General features: G+C 41.9%; 29 non-coding genes across 29 annotated transcripts; 14 read left to right on the top strand and 15 right to left on the bottom strand.

The window, feature by feature from the left end:
• Positions 1–3,671: 3,671 nt before the first annotated feature.
• trnas-gcu (transfer RNA serine (anticodon GCU)) lies at positions 3,672–3,753 on the bottom strand. The gene has a single exon. It is a non-coding gene; the product is annotated as a tRNA-Ser (tRNA).
• Positions 3,754–5,197: 1,444 nt separating this feature from the next.
• trnas-gcu (transfer RNA serine (anticodon GCU)) lies at positions 5,198–5,279 on the bottom strand. Its single transcript has one exon. It is a non-coding gene; the product is annotated as a tRNA-Ser (tRNA).
• Positions 5,280–5,399: 120 nt separating this feature from the next.
• On the top strand, positions 5,400–5,472 carry trnaa-agc (transfer RNA alanine (anticodon AGC)). The gene has a single exon. It is a non-coding gene; the product is annotated as a tRNA-Ala (tRNA).
• Positions 5,473–6,059: 587 nt separating this feature from the next.
• trnaa-ugc (transfer RNA alanine (anticodon UGC)) lies at positions 6,060–6,132 on the top strand. Its single transcript has one exon. It is a non-coding gene; the product is annotated as a tRNA-Ala (tRNA).
• A 527-nt stretch (positions 6,133–6,659) lies between these two features.
• Positions 6,660–6,742, bottom strand: trnas-gcu (transfer RNA serine (anticodon GCU)). Its single transcript has one exon. It is a non-coding gene; the product is annotated as a tRNA-Ser (tRNA).
• Positions 6,743–6,863: 121 nt separating this feature from the next.
• Positions 6,864–6,936, top strand: trnaa-agc (transfer RNA alanine (anticodon AGC)). The gene has a single exon. It is a non-coding gene; the product is annotated as a tRNA-Ala (tRNA).
• Positions 6,937–8,105: 1,169 nt separating this feature from the next.
• Positions 8,106–8,187, bottom strand: trnas-gcu (transfer RNA serine (anticodon GCU)). Its single transcript has one exon. It is a non-coding gene; the product is annotated as a tRNA-Ser (tRNA).
• A 118-nt stretch (positions 8,188–8,305) lies between these two features.
• On the top strand, positions 8,306–8,377 carry trnaa-agc (transfer RNA alanine (anticodon AGC)). The gene has a single exon. It is a non-coding gene; the product is annotated as a tRNA-Ala (tRNA).
• A 497-nt stretch (positions 8,378–8,874) lies between these two features.
• Positions 8,875–8,956, bottom strand: trnas-gcu (transfer RNA serine (anticodon GCU)). Its single transcript has one exon. It is a non-coding gene; the product is annotated as a tRNA-Ser (tRNA).
• A 1,373-nt stretch (positions 8,957–10,329) lies between these two features.
• trnas-gcu (transfer RNA serine (anticodon GCU)) lies at positions 10,330–10,410 on the bottom strand. The gene has a single exon. It is a non-coding gene; the product is annotated as a tRNA-Ser (tRNA).
• A 1,373-nt stretch (positions 10,411–11,783) lies between these two features.
• trnas-gcu (transfer RNA serine (anticodon GCU)) lies at positions 11,784–11,865 on the bottom strand. The gene has a single exon. It is a non-coding gene; the product is annotated as a tRNA-Ser (tRNA).
• A 121-nt stretch (positions 11,866–11,986) lies between these two features.
• trnaa-agc (transfer RNA alanine (anticodon AGC)) lies at positions 11,987–12,059 on the top strand. Its single transcript has one exon. It is a non-coding gene; the product is annotated as a tRNA-Ala (tRNA).
• Positions 12,060–12,560: 501 nt separating this feature from the next.
• Positions 12,561–12,642, bottom strand: trnas-gcu (transfer RNA serine (anticodon GCU)). Its single transcript has one exon. It is a non-coding gene; the product is annotated as a tRNA-Ser (tRNA).
• Positions 12,643–12,763: 121 nt separating this feature from the next.
• trnaa-agc (transfer RNA alanine (anticodon AGC)) lies at positions 12,764–12,836 on the top strand. Its single transcript has one exon. It is a non-coding gene; the product is annotated as a tRNA-Ala (tRNA).
• Positions 12,837–14,012: 1,176 nt separating this feature from the next.
• trnas-gcu (transfer RNA serine (anticodon GCU)) lies at positions 14,013–14,094 on the bottom strand. The gene has a single exon. It is a non-coding gene; the product is annotated as a tRNA-Ser (tRNA).
• A 779-nt stretch (positions 14,095–14,873) lies between these two features.
• trnaa-ugc (transfer RNA alanine (anticodon UGC)) lies at positions 14,874–14,946 on the top strand. The gene has a single exon. It is a non-coding gene; the product is annotated as a tRNA-Ala (tRNA).
• A 524-nt stretch (positions 14,947–15,470) lies between these two features.
• Positions 15,471–15,552, bottom strand: trnas-gcu (transfer RNA serine (anticodon GCU)). Its single transcript has one exon. It is a non-coding gene; the product is annotated as a tRNA-Ser (tRNA).
• A 761-nt stretch (positions 15,553–16,313) lies between these two features.
• Positions 16,314–16,386, top strand: trnaa-ugc (transfer RNA alanine (anticodon UGC)). Its single transcript has one exon. It is a non-coding gene; the product is annotated as a tRNA-Ala (tRNA).
• Positions 16,387–16,912: 526 nt separating this feature from the next.
• trnas-gcu (transfer RNA serine (anticodon GCU)) lies at positions 16,913–16,994 on the bottom strand. Its single transcript has one exon. It is a non-coding gene; the product is annotated as a tRNA-Ser (tRNA).
• A 121-nt stretch (positions 16,995–17,115) lies between these two features.
• Positions 17,116–17,188, top strand: trnaa-agc (transfer RNA alanine (anticodon AGC)). The gene has a single exon. It is a non-coding gene; the product is annotated as a tRNA-Ala (tRNA).
• A 498-nt stretch (positions 17,189–17,686) lies between these two features.
• trnas-gcu (transfer RNA serine (anticodon GCU)) lies at positions 17,687–17,768 on the bottom strand. The gene has a single exon. It is a non-coding gene; the product is annotated as a tRNA-Ser (tRNA).
• Positions 17,769–17,888: 120 nt separating this feature from the next.
• Positions 17,889–17,961, top strand: trnaa-agc (transfer RNA alanine (anticodon AGC)). Its single transcript has one exon. It is a non-coding gene; the product is annotated as a tRNA-Ala (tRNA).
• Positions 17,962–18,536: 575 nt separating this feature from the next.
• Positions 18,537–18,609, top strand: trnaa-ugc (transfer RNA alanine (anticodon UGC)). The gene has a single exon. It is a non-coding gene; the product is annotated as a tRNA-Ala (tRNA).
• Positions 18,610–19,132: 523 nt separating this feature from the next.
• Positions 19,133–19,214, bottom strand: trnas-gcu (transfer RNA serine (anticodon GCU)). The gene has a single exon. It is a non-coding gene; the product is annotated as a tRNA-Ser (tRNA).
• A 121-nt stretch (positions 19,215–19,335) lies between these two features.
• Positions 19,336–19,408, top strand: trnaa-agc (transfer RNA alanine (anticodon AGC)). Its single transcript has one exon. It is a non-coding gene; the product is annotated as a tRNA-Ala (tRNA).
• Positions 19,409–19,916: 508 nt separating this feature from the next.
• Positions 19,917–19,998, bottom strand: trnas-gcu (transfer RNA serine (anticodon GCU)). Its single transcript has one exon. It is a non-coding gene; the product is annotated as a tRNA-Ser (tRNA).
• Positions 19,999–20,778: 780 nt separating this feature from the next.
• Positions 20,779–20,851, top strand: trnaa-ugc (transfer RNA alanine (anticodon UGC)). The gene has a single exon. It is a non-coding gene; the product is annotated as a tRNA-Ala (tRNA).
• A 522-nt stretch (positions 20,852–21,373) lies between these two features.
• On the bottom strand, positions 21,374–21,455 carry trnas-gcu (transfer RNA serine (anticodon GCU)). Its single transcript has one exon. It is a non-coding gene; the product is annotated as a tRNA-Ser (tRNA).
• Positions 21,456–21,576: 121 nt separating this feature from the next.
• On the top strand, positions 21,577–21,649 carry trnaa-agc (transfer RNA alanine (anticodon AGC)). The gene has a single exon. It is a non-coding gene; the product is annotated as a tRNA-Ala (tRNA).
• The last annotated feature ends 996 nt before the right edge of the window (positions 21,650–22,645 follow it).

Here is a 22,645-nt window from a genome sequence, read left to right as displayed (position 1 = left end):
GTTTTTTTTTTTTTCATACATTTTTTTTTACTTAAAACGAGCTCTAATCTTTTGCTAAAAAGTTACTTGAAAGTGAATTTTGTCTTATTTCAAGTGGACTAGACTAGATCAAAAATACTTGGTAAGACTGTGGTTCTGCAGTGTCGACCGCAGCAGCAGTTGATTTTCTTGAAAAACATTGAACGAATCTAAATAAATATTTTAAGCCTTCTCGGCCTGCTGCTCCCATCTCTCAGAGGCCAATAAAAACTACAAACTGCTGTGAGATGCCATTGTGCTGTCTTAGTCCATAGCAGTAGCATGATAATGGAGCAGAACTGACTTTTAGCCTTAACAAATGGATTTCATATAAATTCAATGTACTGACTCTTCTTCAACAACATACATTAAGAATCTACAGGCTGATACGCAGCTGCATATTTTTACCGCTTAGTTCGGTTGGAGCTTTAAAGAAGTTGTCAGCTTCAGTACAACAACTCAATCTGAAACTCTTCATTTCATAGTCAAAACACTATCCTAGCATATTCTAGCAGTCTCTAATTTCACAACAGACCTTTGCTGTGTTTGTTGCATCTTGATGCTTCAGGCATGTTATGTAGGTTTAAGATGCCTGCTCAATAAGCGCTCCAAAGCTGCATCGTCAGTCTTCTCCAGGATTTAGCTTAGTCTTAATAAATTGACTGACCCACAGCAAGAGCTGAACGTTACAGCAAACCCCAACCATCACAGCACAGATCAAACCTTCTCATTCTGACCAACTTCAAATATGTTTGGCCCCGAGGCGACAGTAGAAAAGATACCGATGTTGAATGATTGGCCTTTAGAAAAGCACTCTAACTTGACTTTAGAAAACATAATCTAACTTATTTTTAATGGGATGTTGAAAATGATAACATACTTTGTCTTTCTTTGCTGATTGGCTATATTTGAGTCTCCTGGATTACACAGAGTTCTCTCATTGCTGTTTTTTTTAACTCTCTATTTGAATGTCATATCCAAACTTCATTTGTAAGTTCATCTGAGATTTAATTATGATGAGAAATCATTTCTATTTCTTTTACACCATCCAACTGAAACAACTTTCTGTCCTATTCTGTTTTAAACACTGAAAAAATTACAATACTTTTAAAAATGTTTAGTTTGTATTTATTCAGCTTTTCTGGAGGTCTAAAAATTAAACACAGCAGTAAAAATAACCAACAAAAGAGATTAAAAAATTTTTTTCATTCTTTGTCTCGTCTTCTGCACATAAACAGTTGTTTGTTAATGCCCTGCACTCTATTATGAGGCATGCATGCTGCTGAGATTAACAGTAGCCACCGCTGTGAGCTGAGAATACAGAATCACTTCAAAAATAAAACATGGGAAAGAACGGAGATGGAATAAATGATAAGGGATTGTGGGAAACAGTGTATGCATCGTTAAGGAGTAAAGAAAACTTTTAGGTGTTATTTTCAAAATATTTCTTGTTTCAGTTCATGAAAAATATTGCTCAAGAATTTTGTAATTACTTATGGAATTAAAAAGAAATTAGCTGGAAAGTCTCTTTCACAAACTCTAAACTGTCTGTCTGTTCAGAAATTTGGAGAGGAAACAGAAATATCCAACACAATTGACTTTCCAGGTATTAAAGCAGGATGAGTGGAATGTGGTGCCATGCACAATGACAGTCAATCATGTCATTGTGTATTTACACTGTTATTAATTATTAGCAATATTTTATCTGGTATTTCTGGCTTTCATAAATTTCTAGTCAAAGATGATTTCGTCATGCTTTTTTATGTTGAAGTCACATGAATGAAGTCATCATCTCCTCAATCCCTAAAGCTGCCTCCTTCCTACACAGGTCTTATAAGCAATAAGATGTTTAATAGATGCAGGGTCAATTAGCCTGCATCTAGGCATAAGGAGGCATAAGGAGTTTTGTATGCATGTTTGTTTTGTATTTATCCAGAATCCCCTGCACTGAAGACCCAAGTAAAAATCCAGAGATTTTCTGATTCTCCTTCCAAAGTCTCCTCAACCTTGGGAGCAGTCTCTGGTTTGCTTCATAGTCTCATATGTCTTCAGATCACACTAAAGTTTGTTTCAACTGAACTTAGATGGAGGTTTGTTGGCAGATCGGAGTTAGATTTTTTTTGATCAGCATTAATAATCCAATTTGATGCCTATCCTGGTTAACATGTCATTTGGTCAGCATGGTGGGTCAGGGAGAGGAGTGTTGTCAGTCACGCTCCTAAATGAATGAACCTCAACCAACACAGTGATTTAGGAAGTTGTTTCTTCCTCTACCTAGTAAGCTCTGTATCTCCATTCAGGTGTGACAAGAGAGAAAAAATAAACAATCAGATTTTACAAACACAGACACAATAAATATTTTTCTCAAAATATTTAACAAGCAGGACGTTCATCCAAACAACATTTTCATTGCTCTTTTCAATTCTGTACCACAGAAACTACTGAACGTCCGGGATCTTCTGATCCTTTTTCTCATAAGCATATAGGAATTAGATCAAGTGGTAGAGTGCGCGCTTTGCTCTTTTCAATCAGTCAATCAATCAAATTTTATTTGTATAGCACATTTCAGCTACAAGGCATTTCAAAGTGCTTTACATCATAAACACAAACACAAAGGCATGCAACATTTTCTTCTCAATATAGCAGTTCTCGAGAGAATTAAAAGAACAGGCAATATCACCTTGATGAAAAGTAAACACTCTGAGTGATCTTCTTTGAACTATCCAAAGAAGACCCCAAACACACAAATCTAAGCATAGGTCAATTAGAGCCCAAATGATCTCCCAAGTTCACTTGGATGAAACCTACTGACAGTCCAGAGATATTCTGATTCTTTTTCTCATTTGCATACGGGAATTAGCTCAAGTGGTAGAGCGCTCCGCTTTGCATGTGAGAGGTAGCGGGATCGATGCCCGCATTCTCCAGGATGTCTTTCTGGCGAATTCGTCTTTCTCTTAAGATCGAGTATATTGTCAGTACCTCAATGTCCTGGAGAATGGGACACGGGTTTACAACGTTCCCTTGAATGAAACCATGTGAAAATCCTTAGATCTTCTGATCCTTTCTCATGTAACCATGTGCAGATTCAAGTAGAAGAGCGCTTGCTTTGCACTCGAGAAGTCGCAGAATCAGTGCCCGCATTGTCCAAGCAGCCTTCTCTACACTTCTCTCTCTGTTTTGTGTCCCATCAATTAGAATTGGATAATTGCTGAAAACAATCTCTTTTCATGGTCTCTTTAATGAAACTGTCTGCAGATCCGGAGATCTTCTGATCCCTTTTCTTGTAAGCGTGTGGGTATTCAAGAGCTAATGCGCTAACTTTGGCATGCGAGAAGGAGCGAGAATGATGCCCACATTCTCTAAGCGGACACCTCTATACTTCTCTGTCTTTTATGTGTCCCATCCATGAAGATTCAGTCTCTGGTGAAGTATTCGAGTATGCCTCAAGAGTCTATACTCATGAGCCAGTTTCCAAATCCGATGTTATGGGATTTGGTATAATTGCTCTTTTCTTGTCATGATAACAGGTCTCGAGAGAATTAAAAGTACAATCAATACTCCTTGATGTAAGTGAACAATCTGAATGATCTTTGAACTATTCGAAGAAGACACCTCGTACCGAGAAAAATTGCTTCGCGATGTATCATCATACACGACGAGGATGGGATTTGAACCCATGCGTGCTCAGCACAATGGATTAGCAGTCCATCGCCTTAACCACTCGGCCACCTCGTCCTTCATTTCCACACAAAGTGTTGGGGAGATGATTGAGCTTTGGATATAAGTCCTTAGATGACGTTGGAACAAACCCTTGTTAAAATCCTGAGTTTCCTGGCACTTTTCTATGTGAACATGTGGGGAATTAGCTCAAGTGGTAGAGCGCTCGCTGAAGCAAGCACCGATTGGCTGGCGTTGGGCTTACTTTGAGCAAAGTAAGCCCTTCTCCGCTCTAACATTGAGATGCTGCAGGCGCAAGTGAGAGGTAGCGGGATCGATGCCTGCATTCTCCAGGATGTCTTTCTGGGAGACATCATCTTTTCTCTTAAGATCGAGTATATTGTCAGTACCACAATGTCCTGGAGAATGGGACACGGGTTTACAACGTTCCCTTGAATGAAACCATGTGAAAATCCTTAGATCTTCTGATCCTTTCTCTTGTAACCATGTGCACATTCAAGTAGAAGAGCGCTTGCTTTGCACTCGAGAAGTCGCAGAATCAGTGCCCGCATTGTCCAAGCATCCTTCTCTACACTTCTCTCTCTGTTTTGTGTCCCATCAATGAAGATTCAGCATCTCTTGAAGTATTCAAGTCAAGAGTTCATACTCATGACCCAGTTGCCAAAATGGATTTAGTGGAATTTGGTTGAATTGCTCTTTTCTACTCAATATAGCAGTTCTCGAGAGAATTAAAAGAAAAGGCAATATCACCTTGATGAAAAGTAAACATTCTGAGTGATCTTCTTTGAACTATCCAAAGAAGACCCCAAACACACAAATCTAAGCATAGGTCAATTAGAGCCCATATGATCTCCCAAGTTCACTTGGATGAAACCTACTGACAGTCCGGAGATTTTCTGATCCTTTTTCTCATTTGCATACGGGGAATTAGCTCAAGTGGTAGAGCGCTTGCCTTGCATGTGAGAGGTAGCGGGATTGATGCCCGCATTCTCCGGAATGTCATTATCTTTGCTGCTAAGTCGAGTTTCATGTCAAGTACCACAATATCTTGTAGAATTGGATAATTGTTGACAACAATCTCTTTTCATGGTCTCTTGAATGAAACTGTCTGCAGATCCGGAAATCTTCTGATCCCTTTTCTTGTAAGCGTGTGGGTATTCAAGAGCTAATGCACTAACTTTGCATGCGAGAAGCAGCAGGAATGATGCCCACATTCTCTAAGCGGACACCTCTATACTTCTCTGTCTTTTATGTGTCCCATCCATGAAGATTCAGTCTCTGGTGAAGTATTCGAGTATGCCTCAAGAGTCTATACTCATGAGCCAGTTTCCAAATCCGATGTTATGGGTTTGGTATAATTGCTCTTTCTTGTCATGATAACAGGTCTCGAGAGAATTAAAAGTACAATCAATACTCCCTTGATGTAAAGTGAACAATCTTTGAACTATCCAAAGAAGACACCTTGTACCGAGGAACATATTGCTTCCCGATGTATCGTACACGACGAGGATGGGATTTGAACCCATGCGTGCTCAGCACAATGGATTAGCAGTCCATCGCCTTAACCACTCGGCCACCTCGTCCTTCATTTCCACGCAAAGTGTTGGGGAGATGATCGAGCTTTGCACATAAGTCCTTAGATGACGTTGGAACAAACCCTTGTTACAATCCTGAGTTTCCTGGCACTTTTATATGTGAAGTGTGGGGAATTAGCTCAAGTGGTAGAGCGCTCGCTTAGCATGTGAGAGGTAGCGGGATCGATGCCCGCATTCTCCAGGATGTCTTTCTGGGCGACTTTGTCTTTTCTCTAAGATTGAGTATATTGTCAGTACCATAATGTCCTGGAGAATGGGACACGGGTTTACAACGTTCCCTTGAATGAAACCATGTGAAATCCGTAATCTTCTGATCCTTTCTCATGTAACCATGTGCACATTCAAGTAGAAGAGCGCTTGCTTTGCACTCGAGAAGTCGCAGAAATCAGTGCCCGCATTGTCCAAGCATCCTTCTCTACACTTCTCTCTCTGTTTTGTGTCCCATCAATGAAGATTCAGCATCTCTTGAAGTATTCAAGTCAAGAGTTCATACTCATGAACCCAGTTGCCAAAATGGATTTAGTGGAATTTGGTTGAATTGCTCTTTTCTACTCAATATAGCAGTTCTCGAGAGAATTAAAAGAAAAGGCAATATCACCTTGATGAAAGTAAACATTCTGAGTGATCTTCTTTGAACTATCCAAAGAAGACCCCAAACACACAAATCTAAGCATAGGTCAATTAGAGCCCATATGATTTCCCAAGTTCACTTGGATGAAACCTACTGACAGTCCGGAGATTTTCTGATCCTTTTTCTCATTTGCATATGGGGAATTAGCTCAAGTGGTAGAGCGCTCGCTTTGCATGTGAGAGGTAGTGGGATCGATGCCCACATTCTCCAGAATGTCATTATCTTTGCTGCTAAGTCGAGTTCGAGTTTCGTGTCAAGTACCACAATATCTTGTAGAATTGGATAATTGCTGACAACAATCTCTTTTCATGGTCTCTTGAATGAAACTGTCTGCAGATCCGGAGATCTTCTGATCCCTTTTCTTGTAAGCGTGTGGGTATTCAAGAGCTAATGCACTAACTTTGCATGCGAGAAGGAGCGAGATATGATGCCCACATTCTCCAAGCGGACACCTCTATACTTCTCTGTCTTCTATGTGTCCCATCCATGAAGATTCAGTCTCTGGTGAAGTATTCGAGTATGCCTCAAGAGTCTATACTCATGAGCCAGTTTCCAAATCCGATGTTATGGGATTTGGTATAATTGCTCTTTTCTTGTCATGATAACAGGTCTCGAGAGAATTAAAAGTACAATCAATACTCCCTTGATGTAAAGTGAACAATCTGAATGATCTTTGAACTATCCAAAGAAGACACCTTGTACCGAGAAAAAATTGCTTCGCGATGTATCATCATACACGACGAGGATGGGATTTGAACCCATGCGTGCTCAGCACAATGGATTAGCAGTCCCATCGCCTTAACCACTCGGCCACCTCGTCCTTCATTTCCACACAAAGTGTTGGGGAGATGATTGAGCTTTGCACATAAGTCCTTAGATGACGTTGGAACAAACCCTTGTTAAAATCCTGAGTTTCCTGGCACTTTTCTATGTGAACATGTGGGGAATTAGCTCAAGTGGTAGAGCGCTCGCTTAGCATGTGAGAGGTAGCGGGATCGATGCCCGCATTCTCCAGGGTGTCTTTCTCTGTGACTTCGTCTTTTCTCTAAGATTGAGTATATTGTCAGTACCATAATGTCCTGGAGAATGGGGACACGGGTTTACAACGTTCCCTTGAATGAAACCATGTGAAAATCCGTAGATCTTCTGATCCTTTATCATGTAACCATGTGCAGATTCAAGTAGAAGAGCGCTTGCTTTGCACTCGAGAAGTCGCAGAATCAGTGCCCGCAGTGTCCAAGCAGCCTTCTCTACACTTCTCTGTTTTGTGTCCCATCAATGAAGATTCAGCATCTCGTGAAGTATTCAAGTCAAGAGTCTATACTCATGAGCCAGTTTCCAAAATGGATTTAGTGGAATTTGGTTGAATTGCTCTTTTCTACTCATATAGCAGTTCTCGAGAGAATTAAAAGAAAAGGCAATATCACCTTGATGAAAAGTAAACATTCTGAGTGATCTTCTTTGAACTATCCAAAGAAGACCCCAAACACACAAATCTAAGCATAGGTCAATTAGAGCCCATATGATCTCCCAAGTTCACTTGGATGAAACCTACTGACAGTCCGGAGATTTTTCTCATTTGCATATGGGGAATTAGCTCAAGTGGTAGAGCGCTCGCTTTGCATGTGAGAGTAGTGGGATCGATGCCCACATTCTCCAGAATGTCATTATCTTTGCTGCTAAGTCGAGTTCGAGTTTCGTGTCAAGTACCACAATATCTTGTAGAATTGGATAATTGCTGAAAACAATCTCTTTCATGGTCTCTTGAATGAAACTGTCTGCAGATCCGGAGATCTTCTGATCCCTTTTCTTGTAAGCGTGTGGGTATTCAAGAGCTAATGCGCTAACTTTGCATGCGAGAAGGAGCGAGAATGATGCCACATTCTCCAAGCGGACACCTCTATACTTCTCTGTCTTCTATGTGTCCCATCCATGAAGATTCAGTCTCTGGTGAAGTATTCGAGTATGCCTCAAGAGTCTATACTCATGAGCCAGTTTCCAAATCCGATGTTATGGGATTTGGTATAATTGCTCTTTTCTTGTCATGATAACAGGTCTCGAGAGAATTAAAAGTACAATCAATGCTCCCTTGATGTAAAGTGAACAATCTGAATGATCTTTGAACTATTCGAAGAAGACACCTCGTACCGAGAAAAAATTGCTTCGCGATGTATCATCATACACGACGAGGATGGGATTTGAACCCATGCGTGCTCAGCACAATGGATTAGCAGTCCATCGCCTTAACCACTCGGCCACCTCGTCCTTCATTTCCACACAAGTGTTGGGGAGATGATTGAGCTTTGCACATAAGTCCTTAGATGACGTTGGAACAAACCCTTGTTAAATCCTGATTTCCTGGCACTTTTCTATGTGAACATGTGGGGAATTAGCTCAATGGTAGAGCGCTCGCTTAGCATGTGAGAGGTAGCGGGATCGATGCCCGCATTCTCCAGGGTGTCTTTCTCTGTGACTTCGTCTTTTCTCTTAAATTGAGTATATTGTCGTACCATAATGTCCTGAGAATGGGACACGGGTTTACAACGTTCCCTTGAATGAAACCATGTGAAAATCCGTAGATCTTCTGATCCTTTATCATGTAACCATGTGCACATTCAAGTAGAAGAGCACTTGCTTTGCACTCGAGAAGTCGCAGAATCAGTGCCCGCATTGTCCAAGCAGCCTTCTCTACACTTCTCTCTCTGTTTTGTGTCCCATCAATGAAGATTCAGCATCTCATGAAGTATTCAAGTCAAGAGTCTATACTCATGAGCCAGTTTCCAAATCCGATGTTATGGGATTTGGTATAATTGCTCTTTTCTTGTCATGATAACAGGTCTTGAGAGAATTAAAAGTACAATCAATACTCCCCTTGATGTAAAGTGAACAATCTTTGAACTATCCAAGAAGACACCTTGTACCGAGACATATTGCTTCCCGATGTATCGTACACGACGAGGATGGGATTTGAACCCATGCGTGCTCAGCACAATGGATTAGCAGTCCATCGCCTTAACCACTCGGCCACCTCGTCCTTCATTTACACGCAAAGTGTTGGGGAGATGATCGAGCTTTGCACATAAGTCCTTAGATGACGTTGGAACAAACCCTGTTAAAATCCTGAGTTTCCTGCACTTTAATATGTGAAAGTGTGGGGAATTAGCTCAAGTGGTAGAGCGCTCGCTTAGCATGTGATAGGTAGCGGGATCGATGCCCGCATTCTCCAGGATGTCTTTCTGGGCGACTTGTCTTTTCTCTTAAGATTGAGTATATTGTCAGTACCATATGTCCTGGAGAATGGGACACGGGTTTACAACGTTCCCTTGAATGAAACCATGTGAAAATCCGTAGATCTTCTGATCCTTTCTCATGTAACCATGTGCACATTCAAGTAGAAGAGCGCTTGCTTTGCACTCGATAAGTCGCGCAGAATCAGTGCCCGCATTGTCCAAGCATCCTTCTCTACACTTCTCCTCTTTTGTGTCCCATCAATGAAGATTCAGCATCTCTTGAAGTATTCAAGTCAAGAGTTCATACTCATGACCCAGTTGCCAAAATGGATTTAGTGGAATTTGGTTGAATTGCTCTTTTCTACTCATATAGCAGTTCTCGAGAGAATTAAAAGAAAAGGCAATATCACCTTGATGAAAAGTAAACATTCTGAGTGATCTTCTTTGAACTATCCAAAGAAGACCCCAAACACACAAATCTAAGCATAGGTCAATTAGAGCCCATATGATCTCCCAAGTTCACTTGGATGAAACCTACTGACAGTCCGGAGATTTTCTGATCCTTTTTCTCATTTGCATATGGGAATTAGCTCAGTGGTAGAGCGCTCGCTTTGCATGTGAGAGGTAGTGGGATCGATGCCCACATTCTCCAGAATGTCATTATCTTTGCTGCTAAGTCGAGTTCGAGTTTCGTGTCAAGTACCACAATATCTTGTAGAATTGGATAATTGCTGACAACAATCTCTTTTCATGGTCTCTTGAATGAAACTGTCTGCAGATCCGGAGATCTTCTGATCCCTTTTCTTGTAAGCGTGTGGGTATTCAAGAGCTAATGCACTAACTTTGCATGCGAGAAGGAGCGAGAATGATGCCCACATTCCTCCAAGCGGACACCTCTATACTTCTCTGTCTTCTATGTGTCCCATCCATGAAGATTCAGTCTCTGGTGAAGTATTCGAGTATGCCTCAAGAGTCTATACTCATGAGCCAGTTTCCAAATCCGATGTTATGGGATTTGGTATAATTGCTCTTTTCTTGTCATGATAACAGGTCTCGAGAGAATTAAAGTACAATCAATACTCCCTTGATGTAAAGTGAACAATCTGAATGATCTTTGAACTATTCGAAGAAGACACCTCGTACCGAGAAAAATTGCTTCGCGATGTATCATCATACACGACGAGGATGGGATTTGAACCCATGCGTGCTCAGCACAATGGATTAGCAGTCCATCGCCTTAACCACTCGCCACCTCGTCCTTCATTTCCACACAAAGTGTTGGGGAGATGATTGAGCTTTGCACATAAGTCCTTAGATGACGTTGGAACAAACCCTTGTTATCCTGAGTTTCCTGGCACTTTATATGTGAAAGTGTGGGGAATTAGCTCAAGTGGTAGAGCGCTCGCTTAGCATGTGAGAGGTAGCGGGATCGATGCCGCATTCTCCAGGATGTCTTTCTGGGCGACTTTGTCTTTTCTCTTAAGATTGAGTATATTGTCAGTACCATAATGTCCTTGGAGAATGGGACACGGGTTTACAACGTTCCCTTGAATGAAACCATGTGAAAATCCGTAGATCTTCTGATCCTTTCTCATGTAACCATGTGCACATTCAAGTAGAAGAGCGCTTGCTTTGCACTCGAAAGTCGCAGAATCAGTGCCCGCATTGTCCAAGCATCCTTCTCTACACTTCTCTCTCTGTTTTGTGTCCCATCAATGAAGATTCAGCATCTCGTGAAGTATTCAAGTCAAGAGTTCATACTCATGACCCAGTTGCCAAAATGGATTTAGTGGAATTTGGTTGAATTGCTCTTTTTCTACTCAATATAGCAGTTCTCGAGAGAATTAAAAGAAAAGGCAATATCACCTTGATGAAAAGTAAACATTCTGAGTGATCTTCTTTGAACTATCCAAAGAAGACCCCAAACACACAAATCTAAGCATAGGTCATTAGAGCCCATATGATTTCCAAGTTCACTTGGATGAAACCTACTGACAGTCCGGAGATTTTCTGATCCTTTTTCTCATTTGCATATGGGGAATTAGCTCAAGTGGTAGAGCTCGCTTTGCATGTGAGAGTAGTGGGATCGATGCCCACATTCTCCAGAATGTCATTATCTTTGCTGCTAAGTCGAGTTCGAGTTTCGTGTCAAGTACCACAATATCTTGTAGAATTGGATAATTGCTGACAACAATCTCTTTTCATGGTCTCTTGAATGAAACTGTCTGCAGATCCGGAGATCTTCTGATCCCTTTTCTTGTAAGCGTGTGGGTATTCAAGAGCTAATGCACTAACTTTGCATGCGAGAAGCAGCAGGAATGATGCCCACATTCTCTAAGCGGACACCTCTATACTTCTCTGTCTTTTATGTGTCCCATCCATGAAGATTCAGTCTCTGGTGAAGTATTCGAGTATGCCTCAAGAGTCTATACTCATGAGCCAGTTTCCAAATCCGATGTTATGGGATTTGGTATAATTGCTCTTTTCTTGTCATAATAACAGGTCTCGAGAGAATTAAAAGTACAATCAATACTCCCTTGATGTAAAGTGAACAATCTGAATGATCTTTGAACTATCCAAAGAAGACACCTTGTACCGAGAACATATTGCTTCCCGATGTATCATCATACACGACGAGGATGGGATTTGAACCCATGCGTGCTCAGCACAATGGATTAGCAGTCCATCGCCTTAACCACTCGGCCACCTCGTCCTTCATTTCCACACAAAGTGTTGGGGAGATGATTGAGCTTTGCACATAAGTCCTTAGATGACGTTGGAACAAACCCTTGTTAAAATCCTGAGTTTCCTGGCACTTTTCTATGTGAACATGTGGGGAATTAGCTCAAGTGGTAGAGCGCTCGCTTAGCATGTGAGAGGTAGCGGGATCGATGCCCGCATTCTCCAGGGTGTCTTTCTCTGTGACTTCGTCTTTTCTCTTAAGATTGAGTATATTGTCGGTACCATAATGTCCTGGAGAATGGGACACGGGTTTACAACGTTCCCTTTGAATGAAACCATGTGAAAATCCGTAGATCTTCTGATCCTTTATCATGTAACCATGTGCACATTCAAGTAGAAGAGCACTTGCTTTGCACTCGAGAAGTCGCAGAATCAGTGCCCGCATTGTCCAAGCAGCCTTCTCTACACTTCTCTCTCTGTTTTGTGTCCCATCAATGAAGATTCAGCATCTCATGAAGTATTCAAGTCAAGAGTCTATACTCATGAGCCAGTTTCCAAATCCGATGTTATGGGATTTGGTATAATTGCTCTTTTCTTGTCATGATAACAGGTCTTGAGAGAATTAAAAGTACAATCAATACTCCCTTGATGTAAAGTGAACAATCTTTGAACTATCCAAAGAAGACACCTTGTACCGAGAACAATTGCTTCCCGATGTATCGTACACGACGAGGATGGGCTTTGAACCCATGCGTGCTCAGCACAATGGATTAGCAGTCCATCGCCTGAACCACTCGGCCACCTCGTCCTTCATTTACACGCAAAGTGTTGGGGAGATGATCGAGCTTTGCACATAAGTCCTTAGATGACGTTGGAACAAACCCTTGTTAAAATCCTGAGTTTCCTGGCACTTTAATATGTGAAAGTGTGGGGAATTAGCTCAAGTGGTAGAGCGCTCGCTTAGCATGTGAGAGGTAGCGGGATCGATGCCCGCATTCTCCAGGATGTCTTTCTGGGCGACTTTGTCTTTTCTTAAGATTGAGTATATTGTCAGTACCATAATGTCCTGGAGAATGGGACACGGGTTTACAACGTTCCCTTGAATGAAACCATGTGAAAATCCGTAGATCTTCTGATCCTTTCTCATGTAACCATGTGCACATTCAAGTAGAAGAGCGCTTGCTTTGCACTCGAGAAGTCGCAGAATCAGTGCCCGCATTGTCCAAGCATCCTTCTCTACACTTCTCTCTCTGTTTTGTGTCCCATCAATGAAGATTCAGCATCTCTTGAAGTATTCAAGTCAAGAGTTCATACTCATGACCCAGTTGCCAAAATGGATTTAGTGGAATTTGGTTGAATTGCTCTTTTCTACTCAATATAGCAGTTCTCGAGAGAATTAAAAGAAAAGGCAATATCACCTTGATGAAAAGTAAACATTCTGAGTGATCTTCTTTGAACTATCCAAAGAAGACCCCAACACACAAATCTAAGCATAGGTCAATTAGAGCCCATATGATTTCCCAAGTTCACTTGGATGAAACCTACTGACAGTCCGGAGATTTTCTGATCCTTTTTCTCATTTGCATATGGGGAATTAGCTCAAGTGGTAGCGCTCGCTTTGCATGTGAGAGGTAGTGGGATCGATGCCCACATTCTCCAGAATGTCATTATCTTTGCTAAGTCGAGTTCGAGTTTCGTGTCAAGTACCACAATATCTTGTAGAATTGGATAATTGCTGACAACAATCTCTTTTCATGGTCTCTTGAATGAAACTGTCTGCAGATCCGGAGATCTTCTGATCCCTTTTCTTGTAAGCGTGTGGGTATTCAAGAGCTAATGCACTAACTTTGCATGCGAGAAGCAGCAGGAATGATGCCCACATTCTCTAAGCGGACACCTCTATACTTCTCTGTCTTCTATGTGTCCCATCCATGAGATTCAGTCTCTGGTGAAGTATTCGAGTATGCCTCAAGAGTCTATACTCATGAGCCAGTTTCCAAATCCGATGTTATGGGATTTGGTATAATTGCTCTTTTCTTGTCATGATAACAGGTCTCGAGAGAATTAAAAGTACAATCAATACTCCTTGATGTAAAGTGAACAATCTGAATGATCTTTGAACTATTCGAAGAAGACACCTCGTACCGAGAAAAAATTGCTTCGCGATGTATCATCATACGACGAGGATGGGATTTGAACCCATGCGTGCTCAGCACAATGGATTAGCAGTCCATCGCCTTAACCACTCGGCCACCTCGTCCTTCATTTCCACACAAAGTGTTGGGGAGATGATTGAGCTTTGCACATAAGTCCTTAGATGACGTTGGAACAAACCCTTGTTACAATCCTGAGTTTCCTGGCACTTTTATATGTGAAAGTGTGGGGAATTAGCTCAAGTGGTAGAGCGCTCGCTTAGCATGTGAGGTAGCGGGATCGATGCCCGCATTCTCCAGGATGTCTTTCTGGGCGACTTTGTCTTTTCTCTTAAGATTGAGTATATTGTCAGTACCATAATGTCCTGGAGAATGGGACACGGGTTTACAACGTTCCCTTGAATGAAACCATGTGAAAATCCGTAGATCTTCTGATCCTTTCTCATGTAACCATGTGCACATTCAAGTAGAAGAGCGCTTGCTTTGCACTCGAGAAGTCGCAGAATCAGTGCCCGCATTGTCCAAGCATCCTTCTCTACACTTTCTCTCTGTTTTGTGTCCCATCATGAAGATTCAGCATCTCTTGAAGTATTCAAGTCAAGAGTTCATACTCATGACCCAGTTGCCAAAATGGATTTAGTGGAATTTGGGTTGAATTGCTCTTTTCTACTCAATATAGCAGTTCTCGAGAGAATTAAAAGAAAAGGCAATATCACCTTGATGAAAAGTAAACATTCTGAGTGATCTTCTTTGAACTATCCAAAGAAGACCCAAACACACAAATCTAAGCATAGGTCAATTAGAGCCCATATGATTTCCCAAGTTCACTTGGATGAAACCTACTGACAGTCCGGAGATTTTCTGATCCTTTTTCTCATTTGCATATGGGGAATTAGCTCAAGTGGTAGAGCGCTCGCTTTGCATGTGAGAGGTAGTGGGATCGATGCCCACATTCTCCAGAATGTCATTATCTTTGCTGCTAAGTCGAGTTCGAGTTTCGTGTCAAGTACCACAATATCTTGTAGAATTGGATAATTGCTGACAACAATCTCTTTTCATGGTCTCTTGAATGAAACTGTCTGCAGATCCGGAGATCTTCTGATCCCTTTTCTTGTAAGCGTGTGGGTATTCAAGAGCTAATGCACTAACTTTGCATGCGAGAAGCAGCAGGAATGATGCCCACATTCTCTAAGCGGACACCTCTATACTTCTCTGTCTTTTATGTGTCCCATCCATGAAGATTCAGTCTCTGGTGAAGTATTCGAGTATGCCTCAAGAGTCTATACTCATGAGCCAGTTTCCAAATCCGATGTTATGGGATTTGGTATAATTGCTCTTTTCTTGTCATGATAACAGGTCTCGAGAATTAAAAGTACAATCAATACTCCCTTGATGTAAAGTGAACAATCTGAATGATCTTTGAACTATTCGAAGAAGACACCTCGTACCGAGAAAAAATTGCTTCGCGATGTATCATCATACACGACGAGGATGGGATTTGAACCCATGCGTGCTCAGCACAATGGATTAGCAGTCCATCGCCTTAACCACTCGGCCACCTCGTCCTTCATTTCCACACAAAGTGTTGGGGAGATGATTGAGCTTGCACATAAGTCCTTAGATGACGTTGGAACAAACCCTTGTTAAAATCCTGAGTTTCCTGGCACTTTTCTATGTGAACATGTGGGGAATTAGCTCAAGTGGTAGAGCGCTCGCTTAGCATGTGAGAGGTAGCGGGATCGATGCCCGCATCTCCAGGGTGTCTTTCTCTGTGACTTCGTCTTTCTCTTAAGATTGAGTATATTGTCAGTACCATAATGTCCTGGAGAATGGGACACGGGTTTACAACGTTCCCTTGAATGAAACCATGTGAAAATCCTTAGATCTTCTGATCCTTTATCATGTAACCATGTGCACATTCAAGTAGAAGAGCGCTTGCTTTGCACTCGAGAAGTCGCAGAATCAGTGCCCGCAGTGTCCAAGCAGCCTTCTCTACACTTCTCTGTTTTGTGTCCCATCAATGAAGATTCAGCATCTCGTGAAGTATTCAAGTCAAGAGTCTATACTCATGAGCCAGTTTCCAAATGGATTTAGTGGAATTTGGTTGAATTGCTCTTTTCTACTCAATATAGCAGTTCTCGAGAGAATTAAAAGAAAAGGCAATCACCTTGATGAAAAGTAAACATTCTGAGTGATCTTCTTTGAACTATCCAAAGAAGACCCCAAACACACAAATCTAAGCATAGGTCAATTAGAGCCCATATGATTCCCAAGTTCACTTGGATGAAACCTACTGACAGTCCGGAGATTTTTCTCATTTGCATATGGGGAATTAGCTCAAGTGGTAGAGCGCTCGCTTTGCATGTGAGAGGTAGTGGGATCGATGCCCACATTCTCCAGAATGTCATTATCTTTGCTGCTAAGTCGAGTTCGAGTTTCGTGTCAAGTACCACAATATCTTGTAGAATTGGATAATTGCTGACAACAATCTCTTTTCATGGTCTCTTGAATGAAACTGTCTGCAGATCCGGAGATCTTCTGATCCCTTTTCTTGTAAGCGTGTGGGTATTCAAGAGCTAATGCACTAACTTTGCATGCGAGAAGCAGCAGGAATGATGCCCACATTCTCTAAGCGGACACCTCTATACTTCTCTGTCTTTTATGTGTCCCATCCATGAAGATTCAGTCTCTGGTGAAGTATTCGAGTATGCCTCAAGAGTCTATACTCATGAGCCAGTTTCCAAATCCGATGTTATGGGATTTGGTATAATTGCTCTTTTCTTGTCATGATAACAGGTCTCGAGAGAATTAAAAGTACAATCAATACTCCCTTGATGTAAAGTGAACAATCTGAATGATCTTTGAACTATCCAAAGAAGACACCTTGTACCGAGAAAAAATTGCTTCGCGATGTATCATCATACACGACGAGGATGGGATTTGAACCCATGCGTGCTCAGCACAATGGATTAGCAGTCCATCGCCTTAACCACTCGGCCACCTCGTCCTTCATTTCCACACAAAGTGTTGGGGAGATGATTGAGCTTTGCACATAAGTCCTTAGATGACGTTGGAACAAACCCTTGTTAAAATCCTGAGTTTCCTGGCACTTTTCTATGTGAACATGTGGGGAATTAGCTCAAGTGGTAGAGCGCTCGCTTAGCATGTGAGAGGTAGCGGGATCGATGCCCGCATTCTCCAGGGTGTCTTTCTCTGTGACTTCGTCTTTTCTCTTAAGATTGAGTATATTGTCGTACCATAATGTCCTGGAGAATGGGACACGGGTTTACAACGTTCCTTGAATGAAACCATGTGAAAATCCGTAGATCTTCTGATCCTTTATCATGTAACCATGTGCACATTCAAGTAGAAGAGCACTTGCTTTGCACTCGAGAAGTCGCAGAATCAGTGCCCGCATTGTCCAAGCAGCCTTCTCTACACTTCTCTCTCTGTTTTGTGTCCCATCAATGAAGATTCAGCATCTCATGAAGTATTCAAGTCAAGAGTCTATACTCATGAGCCAGTTTCCAAATCCGATGTTATGGGATTTGGTATAATTGCTCTTTTCTTGTCATGATAACAGGTCTTGAGAGAATTAAAAGTACAATCAATACTCCCTTGATGTAAAGTGAACAATCTTTGAACTATCCAAAGAAGACACCTTGTACCGAGAACATATTGCTTCCGATGTATCGTACACGACGAGGATGGGATTTGAACCCATGCGTGCTCAGCACAATGGATTAGCAGTCCATCGCCTTAACCACTCGGCCACCTCGTCCTTCATTTACACGCAAAGTGTTGGGGAGATGATCGAGCTTTGCACATAAGTCCTTAGATGACGTTGGAACAAACCCTGTTAAAATCCTGAGTTTCCTGGCACTTTAATATGTGAAAGTGTGGGGAATTAGCTCAAGTGGTAGAGCGCTCGCTTAGCATGTGAGAGGTAGCGGGATCGATGCCCGCATTCTCCAGGATGTCTTTCTGGGCGACTTCGTCTTTTCTCTTAAGATCGAGTATATTGTCAGTACCATAATGTCCTGGAGAATGGGACACGGGTTTACAACGTTCCCTTGAATGACCATGTGAAAATCCGTAGATCTTCTGATCCTTTCTCATGTAACCATGTGCACATTCAAGTAGAAGAGCGCTTGCTTTGCACTCGAGAAGTCGCAGAATCAGTGCCCGCATTGTCCAAGCATCCTTCTCTACACTTCTCTCTCTGTTTTGTGTCCCATCAATGAAGATTCAGCATCTCTTGAAGTATTCAAGTCAAGAGTTCATACTCATGACCCAGTTGCCAAAATGGATTTAGTGGAATTTGGTTGAATGCTCTTTTCTACTCAATATAGCAGTTCTCGAGAGAATTAAAAGAAAAGGCAATATCACCTTGATGAAAAGTAAACATTCTGAGTGATCTTCTTTGAACTATCCAAAGAAGACCCCAAACACACAAATCTAAGCATAGGTCAATTAGAGCCCATATGATCTCCCAAGTTCACTTGGATGAAACCTACTGACAGTCCGGAGATTTTTCTCATTTGCATATGGGGAATTAGCTCAAGTGGTAGAGCGCTCGCTTTGCATGTGAGAGGTAGTGGGATCGATGCCCACATTCTCCAGAATGTCATTATCTTTGCTGCTAGTCGAGTTCGAGTTTCGTGTCAAGTACCACAATATCTTGTAGAATTGGATAATTGCTGAAAACAATCTCTTTTCATGTCTCTTGAATGAAACTGTCTGCAGATCCGGAGATCTTCTCATCCCTTTTCTTTTAAGCGTGTGGTTATTCAAGAGCTAATGCACTAACTTTGCATGCGAGAAGCAGCAGGAATGATGCCCACATTCTCTAAGCGGACACCTCTATACTTCTCTGTCTTTTATGTGTCCCATCCATGAAGATTCAGTCTCTGGTGAAGTATTCGAGTATGCTCAAGAGTCTATACTCATGAGCCAGTTTCCAAATCCGATGTTATGGGATTTGGTATAATTGCTCTTTTCTTGTCATGATAACAGGTCTCGAGAGAATTAAAAGTACAATCAATACTCCCTTGATGTAAAGTGAACAATCTGAATGATCTTTGAACTATCCAAAGAAGACACCTCGTACCGAGAAAAAATTGCTTCGCGATGTATCATCATACACGACGAGGATGGGATTTGAACCCATGCGTGCTCAGCACAATGGATTAGCAGTCCATCGCCTTAACCACTCGGCCACCTCGTCCTTCATTTCCACACAAAGTGTTGGGGAGATGATTGAGCTTTGCACATAAGTCCTTAGATGACGTTGGAACAAACCCTTGTTAAAATCCTGAGTTTCCTGGCACTTTTCTATGTGAACATGTGGGGAATTAGCTCAAGTGGTAGAGCGCTCGCTTAGCATGTGAGAGGTAGCGGGATCGATGCCCGCATTCTCCAGGGTGTCTTTCTCTGTGACTTCGTCTTTCTCTTAAGATTGAGTATATTGTCGGTACCATAATGTCCTGGAGAATGGGACACGGGTTTACAACGTTCCCTTGAATGAAACCATGTGAAAATCCGTAGATCTTCTGATCCTTTATCATGTAACCATGTGCACATTCAAGTAGAAGAGCACTTGCTTTGCACTCGAGAAGTCGCAGAATCAGTGCCCGCATTGTCCAAGCAGCCTTCTCTACACTTCTCTCTCTGTTTTGTGTCCCATCAATGAAGATTCAGCATCTCATGAAGTATTCAAGTCAAGAGTCTATACTCATGAGCCAGTTTCCAAATCCGATGTTATGGGATTTGGTATAATTGCTCTTTTCTTGTCATGATAACAGGTCTTGAGAGAATTAAAGTACAATCAATACTCCCTTGATGTAAAGTGAACAATCTGAATGATCTTTGAACTATCCAAAGAAGACACCTTGTACCGAGAACATATTGCTTCCCGATGTATCGTACACGACGAGGATGGGATTTGAACCCATGCGTGCTCAGCACAATGGATTAGCAGTCCATCGCCTTAACCACTCGGCCACCTCGTCCTTCATTTACACGCAAAGTGTTGGGGAGATGATCGAGCTTTGCACATAAGTCCTTAGATGACGTTGGAACAAACCTTGTTAAAATCCTGAGTTTCCTGGCACTTTAATATGTGAAAGTGTGGGAATTAGCTCAAGTGGTAGAGCGCTCGCTTAGCATGTGAGAGGTAGCGGGATCGATGCCCGCATTCTCCAGGATGTCTTTCTGGGCGACTTTGTCTTTCTCTTAAGATTGAGTATATTGTCAGTACCATAATGTCCTGGAGAATGGGACACGGGTTTACAACGTTCCCTTGAATGAAACCATGTGAAAATCCGTAGATCTTCTGATCCTTTCTCATGTAACCATGTGCACATTCAAGTAGAAGAGCGCTTGCTTTGCACTCGAGAAGTCGCAGAATCAGTGCCCGCATTGTCCAAGCATCCTTCTCTACACTTCTCTCTCTGTTTTGTGTCCCATCAATGAAGATTCAGCATCTCTTGAAGTATTCAAGTCAAGAGTTCATACTCATGACCCAGTTGCCAAAATGGATTTAGTGGAATTTGGTTGAATTGCTCTTTTCTACTCAATATAGCAGTTCTCGAGAGAATTAAAAGAAAAGGCAATATCACCTTGATGAAAAGTAAACATTCTGAGTGATCTTCTATGAACTATCCAAAGAAGACCCCAAACACACAAATCTAAGCATAGGTCAATTAGAGCCCATATGATCTCCCAAGTTCACTTGGATGAAACCTACTGACAGTCCGGAGATTTTCTGATCCTTTTTCTCATTTGCATATGGGGAATTAGCTCAAGTGGTAGAGCGCTCGCTTTGCATGTGAGAGGTAGTGGGATCGATGCCCACATTCTCCAGAATGTCATTATCTTTGCTGCTAAGTCGAGTTCGAGTTTCGTGTCAAGTACCACAATATCTTGTAGAATTGGATAATTGCTGACAACAATCTCTTTTCATGGTCTCTTGAATGAAACTGTCTGCAGATCCGGAGATCTTCTGATCCCTTTTCTTGTAAGCGTGTGGGTATTCAAGAGCTAATGCACTAACTTTGCATGCGAGAAGGAGCGAGAATGATGCCACATTCTCCAAGCGGACACCTCTATACTTCTCTGTCTTCTATGTGTCCCATCCATGAAGATTCAGTCTCTGGTGAAGTATTCGAGTATGCCTCAAGAGTCTATACTCATGAGCCAGTTTCCAAATCCGATGTTATGGATTTGGTATAAGCTCTTTTCTTGTCATGATAACAGGTCTCGAGAGAATTAAAAGTACAATCAATACTCCCTTGATGTAAAGTGAACAATCTGAATGATCTTTGAACTATTCGAAGAAGACACCTCGTACCGAGAAAAAATTGCTTCGCGATGTATCATCATACACGACGAGGATGGGATTTGAACCCATGCGTGCTCAGCACAATGGATTAGCAGTCCATCGCCTTAACCACTCGGCCACCTCGTCCTTCATTTCCACACAAAGTGTTGGGGAGATGATTGAGCTTTGCACATAAGTCCTTAGATGACGTTGGAACAAACCCTTGTTAAAATCCTGAGTTTCCTGGCACTTTTCTATGTGAACATGTGGGGAATTAGCTCAAGTGGTAGAGCGCTCGCTTAGCATGTGAGAGGTAGCGGGATCGATGCCCGCATTCTCCAGGGTGTCTTTCTCTGTGACTTCGTCTTTTCTCTTAAGATTGAGTATATTGTCAGTACCATAATGTCCTGGAGAATGGGACACGGGTTTACAACGTTCCCTTGAATGAAACCATGTGAAAATCCGTAGATCTTCTGATCCTTTCTCATGTAACCATGTGCAGATTCAAGTAGAAGAGCGCTTGCTTTGCACTCGAGAAGTCGCAGAATCAGTGCCCGCATTGTCCAAGCAGCCTTCTCTACACTTCTCTCTCTGTTTTGTGTCCCATCAATGAAGATTCAGCATCTCGTGAAGTATTCAAGTCAAGAGTCTATACTCATGAGCCAGTTTCCAAAATGGATTTAGTGGAATTTGGTTGAATTGCTCTTTTCTACTCAATATAGCAGTTCTCGAGAGAATTAAAAGAAAAGGCAATATCACCTTGATGAAAAGTAAACATTCTGAGTGATCTTCTTTGAACTATCCAAAGAAGACCCAAACACACAAATCTAAGCATAGGTCAATTAGAGCCCATATGATTTCCCAAGTTCACTTGGATGAAACCTACTGACAGTCCGGAGATTTTTCTCATTTGCATATGGGGAATTAGCTCAAGTGGTAGAGCGCTCGCTTTGCATGTGAGAGGTAGCGGGATCGATGCCCACATTCTCCAGAATGTCATTATCTTTGCTGCTAAGTCGAGTTCGAGTTTCGTGTCAAGTACCACAATATCTTGTAGAATTGGATAATTGCTGACAACAATCTCTTTTCATGGTCTCTTGAATGAAACTGTCTGCAGATCCGGAGATCTTCTGATCCCTTTTCTTGTAAGCGTGTGGGTATTCAAGAGCTAATGCACTAACTTTGCATGCGAGAAGCAGCAGGAATGATGCCCACATTCTCTAAGCGGACACCTCTATACTTCTCTGTCTTTTATGTGTCCCATCCATGAAGATTCAGTCTCTGGTGAAGTATTCGAGTATGCCTCAAGAGTCTATACTCATGAGCCAGTTTCCAAA

The sequence above is a fragment of the Poeciliopsis prolifica genome, unplaced genomic scaffold, assembly GCF_027474105.1.
Source record: "Poeciliopsis prolifica strain line A6 unplaced genomic scaffold, Auburn_PproV2 SCAFFOLD098, whole genome shotgun sequence".
NCBI lineage: Eukaryota > Metazoa > Chordata > Actinopteri > Cyprinodontiformes > Poeciliidae > Poeciliopsis > Poeciliopsis prolifica.
Note: the sequence above shows the minus strand (reverse complement) of the source record. Positions and strands in the feature narration are given on the sequence as shown.